Below are 5466 nucleotides of genomic sequence, written 5' to 3'. Positions count from 1 at the left end.
TCAGATCGGATCGGATTTTGAAAACACATACAATTCCGATTCAGAAAATTCATATAATGGAAATTCGAATATCGGAATACAAATATTCTTGCCAAATTCAAAAAAATATATTGGATTTCGAAAAAATCGGGTTTTCATAAAAAATAAAATAAAAATAAATAAATAAAAACAACATTGTTTCATTCCGTTCAGTTTCAACACTTTTGGCTTCTTGGCACAACAGACAGTTGAGCTCCTTAAGATGTTGCAGAAAGTTATGGACAGTAACGTAATGACAGCTGGTTCTAACGAATTTATATTTAGGAAGATATGATTTGTCATTCATATAGGACTTGTATCGCAACTTATTGCACGTTTGTCCTAATCATTTCTCAAACTCATTATCATTATCAATAAAATTTCCACTTCAAAAAAAAAAAAATAGTACCCATAGGTATGGGTGTCAAAATGGCCCTCAAGCCCTCAACTTGCCCGTCCAGACTCGACCCATAGACTGAGAAAACCCTCAAAATAAGGCCATCACACATTTGCGAGCCCAGCCCTCAAGCCCGGCCCTCCTAGGCCCTCATTAAGCCCTTAACATTTATCACATAGATTTTAATGAATCTTAGCTTTTTGCAATATATTTCATTTGAGCATCAATGCATTAAACATCACTTAAAATAACGTTTATCTTTTAAGTTTGCCAACATTATAATTTCATAATAATATTTTATGAAATGAATTTAATTGATTTTAATTGACTAATACAACTTTAACAAGTTTTTTAGTAGTTTGACGTTTTAATTGTGAAGTGCGTACATTTTTATTCTTTTTAACTAATGTTTCTAAATTCATTTTGTAAATCAAATATATAATATAGTATCTAGCCCTCAAGCCCTCTCGAGATGGTTGAGGGATGGGTAAAAGCTTCGAGATTTAAGCATTGGCCCAACCCAACCCGGCCCTCAAAGCAAATGAGGATAGGGCGCTAGCCCGACCCTCAAAGCATAAAAGCTACGCCCCTACCCCTAGGTAAAACTAATTATTTACCCAAAAAAAAAAACTAATTAAACCTTATCTTAGAACATATATAATAAGCCGCATCAGTAAGGTAAGAGGACCCTAGCTAGATAGGAGCTTATGTATAATAACATACATGCCTAATTCCACTTATTTTGGTGAGATTTGTGAACATGCAAAAGTTATCATATCCCGGGAGGCTTCTAGGGACATATGTTATAAAATTACGTAAACAATTCAAACTCAAAATCGTTAGGGCATTTATAAGTTTTAGACTAGATTAATTTTTTGTAGATAAGATCTTTTAACTATATTTTAAACATTGTCACAAATAATCAAGATAAAACTTGCCAAATATAGTATCAAAAATCATGAAAATGAATTGTCATATTGACCGGGTCCGAGCTTTCCAAGCTCTATGCCGTTAGTGAACTCAACATGGGTCTTACTACCTTGATTAACTGTATTTGAGTTTTAGAGTACTCACAATTAACCAAATTTCTTAATTTATTGACTATTCGATGGAGTTACAAGTTTTGGATTTGAATAATTTTTTGTGATAATATTTAAAATAGTTGGAAGCTTAGTCACGTACACAAATCGTGTGCATCACCCGTCGCTCTCACGGTTTGAGAGCAAAAATGCCATAAAATCGCGCTCTGGTTTTGTTGAAACCGCGCTTCCCCAATTCTTGAATAAAATCGTATCTTTTACTATGAAAAAAAAACAATTTTCTAGCTTTACCCCCCCCCCCCCCTAAAACCTGACCACATCTAAGTCAACCATGCTTGACTGTTATCTTTTTGGTCAATGCATGTAAAAAGACTTCATTGTCCTTTGCCCTTTTAATAGTTTTCTAGCTTTACCCCCCGCCCCCAAAGACCACACCACATCTAAGTCAACCATGCTTGACTATTATCTTTTTGGTCAATGCATGTAAAAAGACTTCATTGCCCTTTGCCCTTTTAATAGTTTTCTAGCTTTACCCCCCACCAAAGACTACACCACATCTAAGTCAATCATGCTTGACTGTTATCTTTTTGGTCAATGCATGTAAAAAGACTTCATTGTCGTTTGCCCTTTTAATAGTTTTCTAGCTTTACACCCTCGGTTCTTTCATCTAAAGGTTTACCCCCATTAAGACCACAACACATTCAAGTCAACTGAGTTTGACCGTGATGTTTTTTGTCAAGACAAATGAAAAGACTTTAATGCCCTTTTCTAGGTATAATTACAAAAATACCCTGTGACTTTGGCAAAAACAAAATTGGAATTCAAATCATCTAGGACACATGTCATGATCTTGTGAACTCTATCTGACGGCTACCACCAATCCTTATCAAATGACATCCGCACCCTTAACATTATGAAATTACACCACTACCATTACTGTAGCATTATCTTCTCCAAGCCATACACCACTACCACATAAAAAGACTCTATTGCCCTTTCACGGTTGGTTTTCTCCTAACATACATATAGCTTTTAACAACCGTGAGGGTAATTATGTAATTTCACAATGTTAAAAGCTACAGATAATTACGTAATGTCATGATCTTGTGAACTCTATCCGACGACTACCACCAATCCTTATCAAATGACATCTACACCTTTAACATTATGAAATTACATAATTAACCTCACGGTTGTTAAAAACTACATGTATGCTAGGAGAAAACCAACCGTGAAAGGGCAATGAAGTCTTTTTATGTGATAGTGGTATATGGCTTGAAGAAGATAATGCTACAGTGATGGTAGTGGTGTAATTTCATAATGTTAAGGGTGTGGATGTCATTTGATAAAGATTGGTGGTAGTCGTCAGATAGAGTTCACAAGATCATGACATGTGTCCTAGATGATTGGAATTCCAATTTTGTCTTTGCCAAAGTCACAGGGTATTTTTGTAATTATACCTAGAAAAGGGCATTAGAGTCTTTTCATTTGTCTTGACCAAAACATCACGGTCAAACTCAGTTGACTTGGATGTGTTGTGGTCATGGGGGGGTAAACCTCTAGATGAAAGAGCTGGGGGGTAAAGCTAATTGGCCTAAATTCTTGGGGGGGGGGGGGGTAAACCTCTAGATGAAATAAGAGTTAATGACTATTTAGTACCACGAATTTTCACATTTTTTCCTAAATGATACCCGAACTTTGTTTCTCGCCTATTCGTACTACGAAGTTTCAATTTGTTTGAATTTAGTACCTCAGTTAATTTTCCATCCAATTCAATCCAATTTCACTAATAGCATTAGCACTATTCACATAGCACTATTTACGTGAACAATGTTTTTTTTCAAAAATTCAAATTTTGAAAAAAAAAATACTATTCACATGAACAGTGTGTGTGTGTGTGTTTTTTTTAAGAATCTTTAATCAATCTTAAAAATTAATTCTTTAATGAAAAATAATAAAAAACACTATTCGCGTGAACAGTGTGTGTGTGTGTTTTTTTTTATAATCTAATTTTTAAGATTGATTAAAGATTATTACCAAAAAATTAAAAAAAAAAAAATTGTTCACGTAAATAGTAAAAATACTGTTCACATGAATAGTGTTTTTTATTATTTTTCATTAAAGAATTAATTTTTAAGATTGATTAAAAAAAAGTTCACCTGAATAGTGAAAATACTGCTCACGTTAATAGTATTGTGTGAATAGTGCTAACGCCGTTAGTGAAATTGGACGGAATTGGATGGGAAATTAATTGATGTACTAAATTGAAACAAATTGAAACTTCGTGTTATGAATAGGCGAGAAACAAAGTTCGGATACCATTTAGAAAAAAAAAACGAAAATTCGTAGTAAAACTAATTGGCCTAAGTTCTGGGGGATAAAGCTAGAAAACTATTAAAAAAGAAAAAAACAATAAAGTCTTTTTACATGTATTGACCAAAAAGATAACAGTCAAGCATAATTGACTTGGATGTGGTGTGGTTTTGAGGGGGAGTAAATTAACCTCGATCTAAATGAAAGAACTGGAGGTAAATTGGCCGGCCTAAATAATTGCAGGGGTAAAGCTGTGCACAAACCATTTATAACCCAACTATTATCTTTTTGTTTTGAACTTGCGAGAATTAATATTGTTTGGGATGAGATATTTATAGATTCAATGTATTTTTCAGCTTTAAATTTCAGATGTGCTGCTAGTGGTTTTGTACGTTGAGAACCAAGAACCAAAATATCGAATTCGGACAATATATCATGTACCCAAAAAACGATATATATCGGATAGGGTTATTTAGACTTTGGTCCTACTATTAATAACGAAATTAGACTTTGGTCCTATTTTTCAAATTTATTAGGTTTTGACCTAATATTAGGTTATTAGGTTTTCAAATTTATTAGGTTTTGACCTAATGTTGTCCTATTAATAACGAAATTAGACTTTTGAGTCAATATAGTTGACCTGGTCGATCTGTTTCAATCTGTTTGTATTTTTAAAATGACAACATTACCTTTCAATGTGCTTGGTTAGGAGACACAGAAATCTCGAGTTTTCCACCCGCCCCATCATAAACCACCTCAACTCCTTCCCTACAGTATCCACTAATTAACGATGTATAAGTTACAACTATCGGTGGTGGTAATCTCTTTTTTACCATCTCGTCAAGCAAAGTTTCTGCTTTGCTAAGATTCCCAAATTTAGAACACCCACAGATGAGAGAATTGTAGGGATACACAGTCAGCTTTATTCCTTCCTCTATCATTCTATCGAGCAAATAGAATGCAACATCGAGTTTTCCATTTTCGCAAAACGAATCAATCAAAATCGAATAAGTGATATCATTGGGTGACAAACCTTTCTCCCTCATCTTTCTAAACAGTGATTGCGCTTCATCCAACTTGCCTTGTTTACAAAGAGAGTTGATCAAAGCATTGTAAGCAAACAAATTCGAAATAATTCCAATCTTACCCAACCTATTAACCAAATCAAAAGCCTCTCAACCTATTAAGTTAGTGCTGGTGAAACCAAAAATTGAGTGAATTCTTCCTTGGTCTTGGATGAGGATTTCTGTGTCGTTGATAGTTTTCAAAATGCAGGAGGGGTATTCTGGCTATTTTGAAATAACAAGTAGTTTGACCAGAGTCAACTATAAACAGTCAAGAAAAAAAAAAAAAATATGACCAAAGCCTAATAAATTTGAAAAGTAGGACCAAAGTCTAATTTCGTTATTAATAGTAAGACCAAAGTCTAAATAACTCTATCAGATATATCATAAATATCGGAGATATCTATTTTTTTTATTGACCAGTCAAAATTTTATTTTATATGTCGATATATCAAAAAATATCAGAAATATCATCGATTATATCAGAAATATTATTGATATATTAATAAAAATCGGTCAAAGTCAACAAAATTAACAATTTATATTGTATATATCTGTTGATATATATCGATATATCATAAATTATGATATATATCAGCAAAAACAAGATTCAATATTTGGTTGAGATATATTG

This window comes from Coptis chinensis, chromosome 2, assembly GCF_015680905.1.
Source record: "Coptis chinensis isolate HL-2020 chromosome 2, ASM1568090v1, whole genome shotgun sequence".
Taxonomy (NCBI): domain Eukaryota; kingdom Viridiplantae; phylum Streptophyta; class Magnoliopsida; order Ranunculales; family Ranunculaceae; genus Coptis; species Coptis chinensis.
The sequence above is the reverse complement of the archived record's forward strand: the minus strand, read 5'-3'. Positions refer to the sequence as shown.